This window comes from Brachyhypopomus gauderio, unplaced genomic scaffold, assembly GCF_052324685.1.
Source record: "Brachyhypopomus gauderio isolate BG-103 unplaced genomic scaffold, BGAUD_0.2 sc85, whole genome shotgun sequence".
In the NCBI taxonomy this organism is placed as follows: Eukaryota; Metazoa; Chordata; class Actinopteri; order Gymnotiformes; family Hypopomidae; genus Brachyhypopomus; species Brachyhypopomus gauderio.
The window spans coordinates 411,383-429,307 of record NW_027506906.1 but is presented as its reverse complement, the minus strand read 5'-3'; the positions used below and the strand labels follow the sequence as shown (position 1 = coordinate 429,307).

Sequence of the window (17,925 nt, the reverse complement as noted above, 5' to 3'; positions counted from 1 at the left end):
TAAAAAAAGACTTTGATTATAAGCTACTCAAGTAGTGAGTAAATGCAGAGTACTGTCTTGTGTCAGTAAATTACATCATGGAAAACATTGTGTAATTTAGAAAACAATGACTTTTATTGATAACGAAAATAATTGATTATAAATAAAATATATAAATATTATTTATTATAAATTATTAGGCCCGTGTAACTTACTGGCCATGGTCCTTCACTAGACATAGCCAAATGAACACGACCGTAGTATTAAAAACATGTTTTGTCATCATCGCGTCTACTATGTGCAACGTACCTTCTACTTCATTTAACTACCATATGAGTCAGTTAGAAGTCCAAACATCACAATTCGTTCACAAATGTCAACAAATTATTAATAGCTGAACACTTATTTATTATAAACATTATAAATATTATATTTACAGTATATTTATATACATTTATATATTTAGATTCATAAATTTAAACATACCTAGTTAGCAATTCGCTGACAATATCCTGCAATTCCATTCTTTCCGCTTGTAAAACCTCACAGTAGTACTGGCTAGGAGCTGCTAACTAGCTAGCACACGAGCTAAAAGCTCACGAGACACCAACCACGCAGAACAGATGCACGAGGACCAACGAGAATACGCCAAGACCATTGGAGCACGCCCTCACCATTCTAATTCGAAATACAATTAGTGCCCCCTTTCGTGCTTTTCAGCCCATAGCTGCATTTTTGAGCGTATTGTACTAGTACACTTTAACACTAGTTATCTCAAGTTGTACATATAGGAAAATGATCGTTCAGGGCTCAAACTGAAGTAGACAGTTGGGCCAACATATTGATTCATCTCCAGGCTTATATTTCCATTATTGTGGTTCTATTTTATGGTTCTATTCTATTTTTATTACAGAAAAAAATGGCCAAAAAACTTGAACTTGACCAGTGTATATATTCACATTGATATTCAAAATTTGTTCTACAATATAAAATATAATTCAATAGGGTCTTGTCTGACAACATAGAAAAAATTGAGCACTTACATGCAAGTATTGAAAAGTTATTCAGCTTTTTCCAAGGTATGTCAAGCTCATCACACCCATGTCCAAATATGACACACCCGGTACACACCCTTAGCCAACTAAGCTAACATGCTAACTAATTCCTTACACGAAACTGAGGAGCTACGACAAACAACAACGTTGGACATCTTACAGAAAGACCAGAAAATTCCAACGAAGTAATTTTATGTTATATTATAAATGTTATGTTATGATATTTATGTCCAAGATGGTCCAAGAGGCTGGCTAAGCTAACTTAGCCAACTACACTAACATGCTAACTAAGACCCTACACAATACGGAGTACTACAGTACTTAAATACTCTAATACTGTTTAGAATCTAATGTTTAGTATTAGATTATATATTTAGTACAAATTCTCGTATGCACAATTGTTCATTTGTATTCAAACACAAATGAGTCCTTCGTAGCTGTTGTTCAGTCTTACTTCCGGGTCACCGCCGTACCCAAACAACTGGACATAAACTCCATCCAAAGTAAGCCTTTTATTTTCTGTGATGTTCAAAAGTATACGCGATCAAAATACCAACTAACAAAATAATCCACGACTGCTTCAGTTTCGCCGAACAGAGTCATTTGCGTGTGTTCTGGGGAGCTTAGCTTAGGTTAGCTTAGGCTAGTAGGTTAGCAAACTACAAATGAAATGACTAACCGTGTTCCGGACGTCCGTATTCAAAGACACATTCACCAACCGTGGCAAGTGAGGGGTTGATCTTTTCAGCTTCAAGTGAACTATTGGTTAGAACAGCTATCAATCACTTCTAAGGGGCCAGCTCGTCTCAGTCGGGCTTATTGAATGCCCCCCCCCCCTTCACACCTCATCGGGCATAGGTGCGAAAAGCTGTCATTCAAAGTCACTACCCCCTCCAGACCAATAAAAACGACGCATTTTAAAGCAAAGCTGCAGCTTTGTAATTAGAGGGCAAATCAAGTTTCAAAACGCTTCGGTGATGCTGAGGGGCAGATTTGTTGGTGTGTCTCATCCAGGAAGTGGATTACTCATAATGTTGGTTGCAAGCAAATTAAGGTATTTAAGGTATGTAATTAAGGCATTTTCAACATTTCTACTATGTTAAGGTTTTAAATTGAAGCCTTGTTAGTAAATAAATTTTAAGAGACAAAACATGGTCATCTCACATTGTAAATATGTTTTATAAACGGATATGTATGGAGACCCCAGTGCGTGAGGCGTTTTCATCACCAATTCAAAGCCGGATATCTCGCGATCGGCTGCATGTAGACGGCTAAAACTCGGTAGGCATGTAGATGGGATAGGACATTTTGAATTTATCGCTTTTGTTTGGAGATCCATTAATGTTTAATATGTTTAATAATGCGATTTATGAGCTGGGCCCGCCGGGGCGCTTCTGCCAATAATAAAAGCTCTCTTAATGTTAAATGGGCAGTCATGGTCTGGTGGTTAGGGAACTTAACCGGAGGGTCGTGGGTTCGATTCCCAGACCTGAGGCCATGACTGAGGTGACCTTGAGCAAGGCACCTAACCCCAACTGCTCCCCGGGCAACCAGGCTAGGGCTGCCCTCCACAGCCCCCTAGTAATCACTAGTGTGTGTATGTGTGTTCTAACTGCACAGATGGGTTAAAAGCGGAGGACAAATTTCAATTGCCGTGAAAAAAAAATCACAATTGACAAAATATGGCACATTTACAAGGCAAGGGTATGCGACAGATAAACAGAAGTTCCTGGGGGAGGGCCTCTCTCTGTTTTACCTAGAAACAACTGTGTGAAATATTCTGATTGGTTGATTTATTTCAGAGTTTTTTTTTCCAGCAAAAGATTAAAAATGGATTTGAAAACAGGAAAAACTAATTATTGGTGAGCCGTTATTAACATATATTACATATAGTATATTAAGCATCTTTTTCAAAATCAATGGAACTTCAGAGAAGGCCTTGAAGGCCCTGATGGTTCGCCACTGGTAACTTCAGTGCGTTCCACAAAGGCACTAACTGAGGAGACTATAGGCCAATTCATGTAGCTACAACTTGACGCCAACTGAATCAATTTGTAGCAAACTTTGGTTCAACTTAATCATCATATATTGCTTGAGTTTGAACTGGTTTTGAGTATTGCACTGTGTAACTCCCTCCGAGTTGAAATAACGGACACAAGGCGTTCCTGATTTACTGGCATTTAATTCGGACACAGGTGTAACCAACGATGCAGTGAGAACTGTACAAACATACAATAATAGATTTTCATACAGTAAGGGATTCTCATAGAGAATAGACAATAAGAATATGATTCAACAACATAAATATTCACAAATCAGTAGATTGGCTTACAAACAACATCAGTAAATTCGGAATAGTCCTTGAGACTAAATAACTAACTGAAACTTAACAATCCTTCATAGATAAACATCTTATTTCCCATACACATATTAAAATACAAATTACATACCTCATTGGCCGCATTAACTTGAAAGGGTTAACTTGAAACAAAACCACATCTTCTTTAAACATCTGCCGGACGGTTATTTCCGTTACTGTTTAAATCAACGCCGTCGTGTAGAGAGCGGCGCGCGACCAAAATATAGCTCTATCCCAAACAACTAATTAAACATTAATTACACCCTGGAAACATTTGTAGAACCTTTAAACGTGCATTTTAAACTATACATATTACAATCAGATTTAATAAACAAATGATTTTACCTTACCTTAACTTATTTATTGTCACTTCAATCATGAAAATAACAAACTGCATGACTGCCACTGACGGCAGCCACACACTGTGTTACATTTAATAATTACATCATGCAAAATTATGCCTCCAGTTGTAACAGAGATATAGCATTACACAAAGTCAAAATTATACATACGGCAAACGTGTTTCCTCAAATTTGATGTTGAGTTCTTGTAGGCTGAAAGGCCCACACGTTTTGGCAGACACAACTGACAGCGCATTATATAACTGTCCTTTTACACGTTTGTAATGTGAACATTGGCTGTATGAGGTCAGGGGTGCTGAGGGTTTTTGTCACTTTCTTGCTACCAGTGGAGTGATCATGTGACTGACCAGCTTCATTTCATTGGTCACTCATACTCAGATGACGAGACGTTGGTCAGCCTTCTCACTGAAAAGACGAATTATTTACAAAACTAAAGTAACGGTAGCGCGCAGCGCAAATCCGATTGTAACCAGAGGTGTCAATTCCAGGTTCAGAAAGTAAAAGTCAACACCAGGATTTTGCTCAGGCTTCCTGGATTGTGTTGATTCCACTAATTTTACCTGGATTGCACTAATTAGAAAATCTAGCAAGCTTGAGCAAAATCCTGGTGAGGACTTTTACTTTCTGAACCTGGAATTGACACCTCTGATTGTAACAGAGTAAAAGTCGTATTTTTTTCACCACATATTTACTCAAGTAAAAGTAAAAAATTTTAAAACTACTCTCACAAGTAAGTTTTTGTCCAAAAAGCTACTTGAGTAAATGTAACGGAGTGAATGTAACGCATTCCTACCCACCTCTGGTATTTGTAAGTTACAAACAGCAGTAAGTAACATATAAACTGTAACACCCTTCATCATTGCTCTGTCCTGTCAACCAAATAATTACAAAATGGAAAGTGACAAAATGAAATATGTCAAAAAAAATAAATAAATAAACAAAATAATAAATAAAAAAAAAACACTATTTGAGCCTTTGGCCACACTGACCCTATGAGCAGGTCCTCTGCTATCATTCCCTCAGGGAAAACGTAGAAATTAGAGGAAGAAAAAAAGAGGCATGAGTGTGAAAGAGAGAAATGAGGTGCTGATAAAATCTCAGTGGCTTTTTTCCTGTTGAATAACTTTGCACTTATATAAACAGCTCAAGGAAAAATGGCCTCATGGTTCCTGGATGGTACCAAAAATGGTACGTTCCTGGATAAAACTGAAACAAAATTTTATTGGATTTCTTCACAGAAAATGATGGAAACTATGGACACTAGATGGACACTAACGTTACTAAATGGATAAAAATATAAAACAAAATAACTTCATTTCCATTTTTTTTTTGTATGTTTGTTTATAGTTTGTGTCACATTGTCATGTAATTATGTGTCAAAGCATCAAGTTTGGCAGTTATCATTATCAACTACAACTGGCACTTGCCCTAATTAACCAATTAAAACATGATCCCAAGTGAGATGACAGTAAGATCAGGTGAGTCCCAAGGCAGATCACTGCAGGCCACAGGTGAGTGTAGCACCCAGGGGGAGGGAGCGGGTAGGAAGGGGGGAGTTTTTGAGGGTGGGGAGGCTGGGGGGTTTGAGGGTGGGTATATATAAATATTAGTGCTGTCAATTCCAGGTGCCGCGATTAAAAGTCCTCACCAGGATTTTGCTCAGGCTTCCTGGATTGTGTTGATTCCACTAATTTTACCTGGATTGCTAATTAGAAAATCTAGCAAGCTTGAGCAAAATCCTGGTGAGGACTTTTAATCGCGGCACCTGGAATTGACATCACTAATAAATAAATAAATATATATGTATATATATATATATATATATATATATATATATATATATATATATATATATATATATACACACACAAACTATGTTTATATTGTTCAATGACTAGCTATTTCCCACTCAACAGTGTATTGCAGTGTTCTCTGACTTGAGTATCTCTCTCCTTTCATCAGTTTTCTTTAAAAACAAAATCATTCCCCACACCTTGACATTAGCCCTGCACCTGTTTTAGGAAAGTAGCTCGGAGTAGGACGTTCCTGAATTCTAATTGATTTCAGCTGGCGTGTCCCCTCTCACACGGTGCTCAGACAGGATCTGCATTCCCATGGCTCTGGTGTAATTTATGTGGAGAGTATGAAACACTAAGCACTATTGATCTTCCTTGCTTTATGTGACATTCCCCTGCTGGGAATAGAAGCTGAGGCCTTCTGAGGCACTTATGAGGAGAAAAAGAGAGGCTGTCAAGTGCTGAACATCTTAACTTCCTCCTACACCAGCAAATCACTGGAATGTCATTCCTTACTCATGTATTGTTTCAATGATGTTTTTAACTTTTAAATGAATAAAAGGGTCACTTTAAAAAGTGGAAATCTAATGTTTCGCAGTGTAGTTATGTGACTAAATTAAAAGATCGAAAAAGCACAAACTGCAAATGTGCTTACATGTGTGTGTGTGTGTGTGTGAGAAAGAGAGAGAGAGGTATTATATCACCACTTGTTTTTGTATAATTTTAGCATACATCACTCGTTCACTCCCATAATAAGATTTCCTCAGTCAAACTAAAAGAGGTCAGGTTCATTTGAATACAGTAGAATGGAGTATGTCCATTAGGAGACAGCTGACAGGGGGGGAGCCTTCAGTGAGTTTTTGTTGTTTATTCCCTATTTAATTTAGTAAAGAGGAGAGGTTTTGTAGGATAAGTGCTCAGAGGCTGAATTCCCCACGGAGATACTCTGAGAAGGAAATGTTGATGTGAAAATGGGTGCAGATTATAGATTAATTAGTTATGGCTTTAGCCTATTCACATCAGTCTCATCAGAATGAACTGATTTCATTTTATTTCTAAATTGCTTAAGCACTTTTAACCTCCTAAAGCCTATATTATTCAGTTATAAATCTGACAGCATATTATAAAGTATCCATTGTGAATGTTTCAGCAACTACATTAACACTAATATGAAATATATGTACCGGTAGTTACAAGAGTGAAGATTTTGAGTCTAGACCTTCTAAAGGGCCCTGGGATTTTAACAGTTTAAAACACAATAGAGGGTAATAGGGTAAAATGCTGTAAACATCTCCATTAATTAAATAATGAAATTTCTTTGGCAAAAAAAATGATATAATGTGGAACAGATTGACAAATCAGGAATGAGCAGTCATCTGTAGCTCATATAGCACAACAAAACTGAAACAACAAAACACAACTGAAAACAACCATTTTATGTGTGCACAGATGAACATTGAACCTAAAGCTGAAAATGTGGTCCAGAATATCTAGTGAACAAATATTTGTTTGTTTTTTATTCATTTTACATTAATTGCACATGCATTCATTTACATGTTACCTTTCTACTATGAAGATATGAATGAGGATGTAAAGAATTTTGAGCAGTTTGCATTAGTCACAAAGTAATAAGCCATCGAGAGCGTTAACTCATTTATCTGTTTGTGCTAATTATTTTAAGCTGTCATATATTCTGCTTAAGGGAATTACACCTGGTTTTGAAGCAGTAGCTCAAGAACATGAATTGTCACATCATTTTATCAGCGTAAAACACTGCAGACCCAGACCATAAGATCAACATTTCACACTTCTACAGACAAGATTACTTCATAAAACACTGGAGAACCAGCCATTGCTCAGAGACATGACCCAAAGCACCTGTACGTTAACCATATGCAGGTCAAAATAAATATATATGTGTGTGTGTGCATGCGTGCGTGCATGCTTGCGTGTGTGTGTGTGTGTGTGTGTGTGTGTGCGCAGTGGTGTGCCCGTAGGGGTGGCACCACATGAATATTTATTAGGGCAGATCTATATTTGTGGGATAACTTTTGCATGTAAAATTAATGGGCATATAATGACATTACTGTATTGGCTTCATATTTGAAGTAATGCAACTAGTTATGTTAATAGATTATATTCAGAATCATATTAGTTAATGACTTAAAATGATTTAATTAAGCAAGAAGCTTAGGATGTTGAACAATGACCAACGTCCTCTCTTTAAGGACAATAAAACCAACGTTAATCTTAAGTAGATCTACACTGATGAGGAATGGAAATGTAGTTATAGTGCATTAATCCAGACTGGTAAAACCAGACTGCTAAACCAGACATTTCACTCACCCGCATCAGAGATTCACAATTACATGAGTGACACACTCAAGATCGTGTTATAGTATGAGACATATCATACAAGCAAATTTATACAAATGGAGTGGTGTCATTATCTAAGATTTAAAACAATTCAGTGTTTCACAGAATGCTTGTCAGCCAATAACATTGTGAATAACAATGGTATTATTTGTACTGAGCCAATCAGAGGAATGAACAGCAGTCCAGTCTAGTTTAAAACTCAGGCACATTTTTGTTAATCCTTTCCTATCAAGAAATAGCAAATTAACATAGAACCACAAAATAATGACAACCGTAACTATTTAATTAACTTAATTAAGTATTTAAGGTGTTTTATTTAAGTTTAAGATCGTTTAGCTGTATTTTAGGGCCTGTATTTAGGGCCTGAATTTGATCTTGTGTGGCAGAGGCAGTCCTCTGGCGGCCCAGGGGTCATGGGAGTCCCTTGACATCATGCTTGTGTTTCCGAGGCCTCTCTTGAGTTCAACAATGTTTTTCCACCACAGATAGAAGCTAATCCTGAAAAATGGTCTCATCTTCCTTGCCAATTATATAAGCATGCAGAACAATTATCTGACCTCATGACTGACAACAACCACAGTATAGTTGCCCTCAGTGGATCCACTACCATATTTAAAGGTTGGCAACAGACTGTGTAGGGTACAGTCATCATTCAACTTTCTCCAAATATAATGAACTGTCATGATATTTTGCAACTTATTGTTGTACTGTGCCTTTGGGAGGTCTGTATCTTAGGGAGGTCTGTGTCTCAGGGAGGTCTGTGTCTCAGGGAGGCCCGTGTCTCAGGGAGGCCCGTGTCTCAGGGAGGCCCGTGTCTCAGGGAGGCCCGTGTCTCAGGGACGCCTGTGTCTCAGGGAGGTCCGTGTCTCATGGAGGTCTGTATCTTAGGGAGGCCCGTGTCTCAGGGAGGCCCGTGTCTCAGGGAGGCCCGTGTCTCAGGGAGGCCCGTGTCTCAGGGAGGCCCGTGTCTCAGGGAGGCCCGTGTCTCAGGGAGGCCTGTGTCTCAGTGTTTGTGGGCATTGGCAAGCTGAAGAAAGTGAACACAGGAAGAAAGAGAGACAGAGCAGAGCAGAAGAACAAGCATCAGACCTTATTTGTTACTTGAGGTCAGTCGAAGGTTTAAAAGGCGTTTTTTTATAGGTTCTCTCAGATGTGTGCGTTGGGTGACTATTCCATGACTCAATCATGTCATTACTCTTTTGCCACTGTGTATTTCCATTTTTGCACTAAACCAGTAGTTTCTACTTAATATGGGTTATTTCAACAAAGTCCTATTGTAATGCACAATAATCAAGCATACTCATATACCAATACAGAACCAGTCAAGATTGTAAAGATATTTTTCTGCTATAGTCACACATTTTCAGGAATGTTCTTCACCTCTGGGTGATAACTACTGCTTTTGTGTATTCGCTGTATGATGAATTCTATGCCAGGATATACTTGACACAACAGAGAAAATTTGCTGCAATGATCTGTGATGGGACTATATGCATTCTTTACAATACACATTAATAAACAGTGTGGGATACAAGGTCACTGTTCTTTACAGGTTCACTTTCCCCATATACCCATTTTTCCCCCTTAGCATCCTAATGAGCAATTATATGTGGATCACATGATTCTGTAGGATCTCTTACCATGAGAGCTTCTATGAATATAAGCTCTGGCACTGGGAATTATGAAACTGGCATTGGCAGACTCCCATTATAATTACATAGTTATAAATGTTTAATAAACGTATGTTAGCCAGTCAAATGAAAAATGTAGAGCATGGCATCAGACCATATAATGATGCTTCATGGTATCATGTTAAATGCCTTTTTATCTTTTTCTAATACAGACAACACCTTATGTGTAATTTCATCATTGCATAAATGATTATATATATATACACTGTATGATATACACATACTATTATGTATACATTAGGATACATTAGTTATTAAGAATACGATTATTATTTCTTAGAAATGCGGCCTGTAAAACATGTGCTATGATGTATGTTGAGTCATGGCACTTTAAGTAACCCTGCCAGCTATCTGCTGCTTTTCTCTGTGTTTCCACTGGGCTTAAGAACGTTTTACATTGTACTTCACACCAGCCTGTGCCAATTATAAATAATTATATTCCTTCAGCACTATACATATAATATTCATAAGTATTGCAAGTGAAAAGTGAAGTTTGAAATGAACCTCGACACAAAGGCTTCATCATTGAGGTGTAACGAGCCAAAACAAATCTCACATTTAGAGCTGAGCCAGGTCTGCTGAACACTCAAAGAAGGTACGGTGTACCAAACATGCAATTGCCATGCCATTATCACATGTTTAGACTTATTGCTCTCCCACTTGTAAAATATGAGGTTAATACAACCAAGGGATACAAAATTAGACAAAATACATGCATTGTTGTTTGAGAGTCCCAACAAATTAGAAATGAAGAAATGATATAGCCTTCTTCGTTGAGAGCATTCATGCAGTGCCTGAAGATGCCAGTGAAGGTATGAGTCCCCCCGGGTCCTGGGTGCACCTAAACGGCTTTACAGCCCTCCTAGTCATTAGGTATATGATGCCCTGACTCTACACTACGGCTGTGACATTTGTGTTCATTTAAATATGACTTCACTCCATTGCAGGCAGAGTGAACACAGTCTCAAGGAGCAGTTATATAAACGAGTCTGGAAGTAATTAAGGATTTTAGATTTCATGCTCCCAGCTGTTGAGCTCAGCCCTGGCTATAGAGAAGGGTTGACCCGGCAGGTCTACAGAGTGACACGCAGGGCTCAAGCTCCTGCTCTCGGCTATCATTGTCTCACTATATATAGTTTATGCAATTAACCAGAGGAGACCTTCATTAGCCCGTCTCCATTCTGCAGGACCTGCGGTGGCCCAATAAACGGCTTGAACAGGTGTTCCTTAATAATCGCTGCCTAACTGTCTGCTCCTCTGCTCCGAGTCTTCTTGCTCCATATGCTTCCTGCTGCATCGGCCCTGATGTTGGGCCACAAATGAGCTTTTACACTTGACGGAAATGGGAATGTGTGTGGAAGACCTACACATTATGTTCTGTGTATTCATCTAATGATCTATTGGTTAAAGACCACTGCCGGTGATTGCTGTGTAAGTCTGAAATAGTAAACATATACAAAACATACAAAACCCAAATTAATAAAATTTTCACTTGCCATAAAGTAACATATATAGTAGATTTTAGGTATTGAAATTAAGTGTTAAAAAGATGATTTTGGAGACAGAAAAATGACCTCTTCTTTGTGCTCACAAATGACACAGGCAATATGGCCATTCTGAAAATAGAGCTGTCATTCTGTAGCTGCGAACGGATTATGATGAAACACTAATTAGAAGAATCTGCCTTTCACAGTGGGACACACACACACACGCATGCATCCACACACACACACGCACACACACGTGCGCACACACACACACACACACACACACACACACACACACACACACACACACACACACACACACACACAAACAGATTCCTGTCCATGTGCTCCAGATGGTCTCAGGTATACCCTGTGCCCTAGGAATAGCCCAAGCCATACCTTACACTGTCATTGTTGAGAATCTTGGGTTGGACTTCAGATAGGTATAAGTAAATACATATAGTATTGGCTCCTTTAGCACACACACATGCAGCACATGCACTTGTTTATAATGGTTTGGCCCATGTTGTCGTTGTGTTGCCACACCCCCTTGTTAGCTTGCCCTCTGTAAGCTGATTCACCTGTCTCTCGTTCTCTCAACACGTGTATTTAAACTTTCATGTTTTGCCCTCCTGGTCGGTTTTTGTCACGACCATCATCTTTGCGGTCTGTGTATGTCTGTTTAAGTCTGTTAGTCCTTGTTTAATAAATGTTGTCTGTGCCCCTCTCTCTCTCTCTCTCTCTCTCTCTCTCTCTCTCTCTCTCTCGGCTTCCCCTCCTCACTCACAACGTGAACATGCCATCACACAGGGCAATATGTCATCTTATATACATCTATGATTTTAAAGTAATGTTATTGGTGTCCAGTAAATAACTTACAGTAATAATTACTGTTTCCAAATGTTTCATTTAGGTTATTTAAACCGATGAACTAATGCCAAAATGACATTTCACCCATTAGCTCTGTTAGTATTGTCATGTTGTCCCATTAGCTCTGTTAGTATTGTCATGTTTTTCCAGGTTTATTTCTGGCCTTTTCTGTGTCTCATGTTCTGTATATCTCCACCTTTCATTGGTTTCACATTTAGTAAGCTTCTCTGTGTTTTACTGTTGTAGGACACGTCATGATGTTTCTAACTGTTCCTAACATGATGTTTCTACCTGTTCCTAACATGATGTTCCTAACTGTTTCCTGTGTTTTTGCTGCTTGGTTCCTCTTGTTTAGTGTGTAGTTTATACTCAAACATTTTCACAACCCTTAACTACTGTTTTGGCCTCTATATGATTTGTCACCAGCTATGATAATTTACAAAAACATTGCACATAATTTGCCATCACAATTTTTTTGCCATTCATTGTGTTGTTATGCCCAAAGTATATACATTGCTATGGACTAGGAATGTATTTCACATCTTCAGCCAAAGTTGACAGTCTGCTGATTGCTGCATAGGTGAACACTCACACCAACACTCACACCAACACTCACAGTCACAGTCACACTCACAGTCACACTAACCACACAACCTGTGACAGGTCTGCTGTATTGCACTAAGGAATATCAGTAAGAAGCAGATGGGTTGGAATCTAGACCACCATTTGATAACTACTTTTACCTATAAGGCACAATAAGTAGAATGGAGATATATGTATGACCTGAAGGATCCAGGGTGTATATAGGAACACAGACACTGCTAGAACGTGGGAACCTACCTGACCATATAAATAAACGTGATTAAGCTTCAGCATTGCTCCTGTCATCATTGTCATGTATGTTTAGATACATGAAATAAGGTAATAATAATAATAATCTTTATTTGTATAGCACCTTTCATACATACATGTAACTCAAAGTGCTTTACAGTATAAATAAAAGAAACATTAAAAGGAGATAAGACAAAGACAAAAAGACAAAAAGAAAATGTTAAAAGAAATTAAAGATAAAAATATTAAAATAACATAAAAAGTAAAAAGTGAAGTAAGATAATAAAAAGTAAAGTAAATAAGATAAAACTATTAAGATAGAGTTTCTTAACTAAAAGCGGATCTAAACAGGAAGGTTTTGAGGCTCTTCTTAAAACTATGCAGGGATGAAATGCCTCTGAGCTCTTCAGGAAGAGAATTCCAGAGCTTTGGGCCATAGTGGCTAAAAGCACCCTCGCCAATCTTTAATCGGCTTTTAGGAATCACCAGTAGATTACTGTTTGAAGACCTGAGAAACCGGACTGGAACATATCTAACCATCATTTCACTGAGGTAAAGAGGGGCAAGACCATGAAGACATTTAAAAACCATCACTAGAACCTTAAAATCTATCCTAAAGCTGACGGGTAACCAGTGCAGTGAGTGGAGTGCAGGTGTAGAAGTCCTAGAGCTGAATTGTGTTTACTAACATGACTGGGAGTATAATTGCAATGCACCCCCAACATTAAAAGAGCAGCTTAATTACATTGTACCCCAATTAATGTAATTATATAACATAGTCTAAAACAATAATAAGAGTAGTTATGGACATGGGAAATGAATTGCACATTTTAGCAATATGCCCATGTGTTGTTTCAACAAGTCTGCGTGTAACTAAGTTAATCCAGGACATTCGGCAATGCCCCGTCCTCTATTTCAGTACCTGCTCCACACGGCACAGCCATAGCGAGACAGCTGTGAATACCGTGAGGAAAGAGAAGCACGCAAATAACACAGTTAATCTCCCGCAATGAATTATTCAATAAAGCATTTCAGGTGTTAGCCCAGAGCAGCACTGATCAAGATATAGCAATACCCTGTTCAATTAAACACTCGGATGTCTAAGCAGAAGCCCATTGTAGTCCAGGGGTGGTGATATCCTCCCGACTGTTACGTTAATCTCAGGTGAGACATAATGTAACTCAAAATGAAGAGAAATGCACCGTTTCTCGCATTCTCCCAAGACCATTATAGCAACACAAACGCAACAACTTTTTATGTCCACTTAAGTACATTGTATATTACCTGTTGCAATTGAAATTGTTATTGACTGGGGGGTAAGAGAGTCCCAACTGTAACCCTCTTTATTGCTCTGTAGGAGTGGCTGAAACATTCTGAATCCTTCACCACCTAAATGCTTTTACACTGCTGTCATATTTTTAATTAGCATTTACCACACTGTCTCTGATAATAGCCACTTTTTTACATGAATTAACAAATTTCTTCTAGTCCATTACACTGGACAAGCTACAAAGAAGAAGACGGCGGGCACAGTGCTAGTAACCCAGCGGCATTACATGCACAAACACCAGATGCTCACGAAGTTGGTTCACACAAAAGTGACACTGCAATAAAAGAAAGTTCACGTGGTAAAGACGTGAAGACATATGTGGACCAGAACTCCGCTTTATATTTAAATGAGCTTTCGTCCAAGATCTGGAGATGTATGCAGCATGATAGAATACGCAGTAAACAACCAGAAAGGCAAAAGCCAACGCAGGTACTCACCTGGAAACGCCACGCTTGACTTGTGCTTATTTATGATGTGTTTAAGACATTTGATGCCCACAGCAAAAGCAATGACTTGATTTTGGGACCAAAACTTTTAGTTTTGCAATGTTTCTTCCTCAGCTGATTCCAGATCTGTCATTAATTACCTCAGGGCTGAGCAGAATCCGGGCCTGGCTGAGCCGAACATCCTGGTTGGACATTTATAGCAGCTTCGCTGAAGCCAAGGACCCGGCTGCAGGCCACAGCAGAGGCCCAGGATGCATGTAGCACCGCTCTGACAGTCACCTGCGTGACTTTTTCGGCTGTGGGGCGAGCAGGGCGGTTTCCAACTCACAGGATCTGCTGCAAGTCTGGTTTCGGGCTGGAGCTACAGATGAAGAGATGAGGGGAGGTGCAGGGGTGTAAGCATCAGGTTCAAAAAGGAAAGAAAGATTTCTCCCAAAAAGTTGATGGGTTGTCACAAAAATGACGTGTCTCCAGTCACTCCATCACCTTCTCCTGCTCTCTGGTTCTGATTCTGTGCCTGTGTTTTGCTGGCGCTTCATCCCCATGTGTTAGCGTGTGCACGCTGGTGTGAGCCGCACTGTGGAGGAGGACGAGAGACACGGAGACAGAATGAACATTGCAGCAGCTGCCGCAGCCCTTTCCACTCAGTCGCAATATCGGCACCGTGGTCTTCACTCGAATAAATGCCTGGTCTGTTACAGCATCCTGCTGTACCACACTAGATTCAGGGTCTCTGCTTTCTCCCTCTCTCTCTCTTTCTCTCTCTCTCTCTCTCACTCAGGCACTCCCCAACCCCTCCCTCTTGTTCACTCTCGTTTGGTCACACGTGAGAAGACATGCTGGAAGACTAGAATACAAATAAGCTGTTTAGTCTGCATCCCTTAAAGACATCATTGTTCTTTCCACTTTGACACTTTCAGGAGATTGAACTTGTAAATGCAGATTCTATTGCCTGAAACTAGGATGCCGATTAGTGAGCCACCTCACCTGGACTGTGGAGAACCGATGGAAACCGCAGGATAACTCAGCTGTCCAATAAGGTTTTGTGTCATTTCACAGACTACTGCTCTACACCCCTGTCACACATCAATAATACAAACAAGAAAGGAATATACATGGCAAAATTAGGCTTACAAATCAATTTCTTGTCTTTCTTATTCTTCTTTCTTGTCTTTCATATAATCTAATTATCTCTGCTTAAGCCTGGTCTTGTAGTTTCCACATCAAAACCCCGCTGTGCACTGCAGCCCGTAGAAAGGCTGCTTCCCTGCCTGAGTGTGGCTCCTCCATGAGGATCGTCCACACGCGTTCAGACCCGCGCTGCTCGTCACTGTCATTCTTATCTTGCTCTACAGCTGGATGTACTGCTGGTTTAGGGCAGTGTCTTAAAAACATACAAATGAAACCATATTTAATAGAACTGGAATATAAAAGCGAAAAGGAAAAATAATTCTGATGAAACCGGGACAGGTAGAAAATGAAAATGCTATAATCTATAACAGCGAAAGCAGAAAATGTATCATAGGGAACGATAGCTTGTGGGTCATGGAGACCAACTGTGACCCGTGGTGAGGTCATGTGACCCGTGGTGAGGTCATGAATTGCACTGTTGGCTTCGTCTTCTGCTTTATTTGATTTCACACAAAGGGATTAGATGAATCAGTCATCTCAAGCCATTTCGTCTTGAGATTGTCTTATCGTATAACCGTGACAGCTGAGCTCCTCATACGTTAGCAGTGCAGCACTGAGCTCTGTCTTATCACCCACCTTTCTCGTGCATTATCATCCCCCACACGCTGAGGAGGGGAAGGTAGTCTCCTTTCCTGCTCTCTACCCCAACATCTTACATAATCTTTAAGCCGACATGGATTACTAAGTTGCTGATAAGGTTATCTGCGTGGAGATGGTGATAACATGTAAAATGTTCTTATTCAGGAGGATAATCCTGTCTGCACACCTTTTCTTTTTTAAGCTGCCAGCTGTCATGTTCTTCAATAATTCTAATTCACAGTGAAATATATTTCACATGTAATTTAAAGTGTAATGTCTTCAGTCTTTGCTGGTAACTAAAGATGTTGGCAAACAGTTCATTGCTGTCATTAAGATTAGCAACAGTAAATGTATTCGTATTTAAGGCGGGAATGTCCCAGAACCATGAATAGGATGACAGCATGTGACAGAGTGACTACATAATGACTACAAGTGATTCATTAAACAATTTTAAGGAGACATGAACTCTTTTTTATTGATTAGTAGTAGTAGTAACATGTAAGAATGTAAGAACGTTAATACAAGGCATAATGAAACATCTCTCTACAGATGTTTGAACCTTTTAACATGTACATAGCTACATGTACATGTCACACGTTAGGCCTCACTGTGGCAACAGTTCCTTAGCAACAATCAAGTCTTGTCGGTAAAGGGTAATTACAGCTGCTAACTTGTGTGCACAGGTATTGTCCAGACATACATTAATTTGTGACACACAGTGATTATGGCCCTGTACTTAGTTAAAGACCAGACAGCCTGTAATAAAAGACTTCCAGCAGGCCCGGAAAGGCCTGCACATTCCACAAGGATTTATTTGATCCTGAAATTTGAAACACCATGTTTTCCCTGATCTGTGATCTTGGGCTGAATGATCCTCTGTACAAAAATGTAGCTGCCTAGAGTTTGCATGTTTATCACATAGCCCTACAGCCTCAGAAATCTCTGTGCAGTGTAAAAGAGTAAGTTCATGCATTAATATTTACATTTTAGTTTTCATTAATAGAATTGTTATCAAATCAAAAGGACAGAAGCATGCTGGAATGTACAAGGTACACTCACGTATGCCTTTTATCACCTACATGCAAATCTGGTGCATTGGCCATATCTGCTGCTTAAGTATCAGCACCACGGAGAGCTCACAGGAATCTCTACTTGACATGATGCGAATCATCATATATACTCAGGTTTTCCAAGCCAAATAGTTCTCTTGCATTATTTATTCATTTACTTTCTTGTAAATTACTTACTTGTGTGTAATGAATGGAGATAGATAGATAGAGAGATAGATAGATAGATATAGATAGATAGAAAGAAAACAGGTAATTGGATATGCATCAGTTTACACATAGCACATAATTACACATAGTGACATAAGTCACTAATTCTTAATACAATTAAACAGTTGCATGTAGTAATAATAGGCATAGGTGTATTATCTAAAGGTCAGCTTGGCGTGCTTTTATATTTTAGTTGTTCTATTTGTCTAGTTCATGCTGTTCCACATCCTAACCTTCGAATCCCCTTAAAATCATGCAAATGAGGTAAGTAGTGTTGGAGGGCGCGGAGTGTTCCA

The 17,925-nt window shown here is 39.1% G+C and overlaps 1 protein-coding gene across 2 annotated transcripts in view; it reads right to left on the bottom strand.

Moving 5' to 3' along the window:
- lrrc4ca (leucine rich repeat containing 4C, genome duplicate a) overlaps positions 1 to 17,925 on the bottom strand; it is a 196,083-nt gene that overhangs the window by 160,822 nt on the left and 17,336 nt on the right. The window contains exons 2-3 of one of the 2 annotated variants that reach the window (XM_076991759.1): positions 15,570 to 15,658; positions 14,574 to 15,159 (exon numbers count right to left, since the gene is read on the bottom strand). The gene's annotated coding sequence lies outside the window, so the exon portion shown is untranslated. Of the gene's footprint in view, positions 1 to 14,573; positions 15,284 to 15,569; positions 15,659 to 17,925 lie in introns of those variants that run through there. The other variant, XM_076991758.1, reaches the window with a different exon arrangement.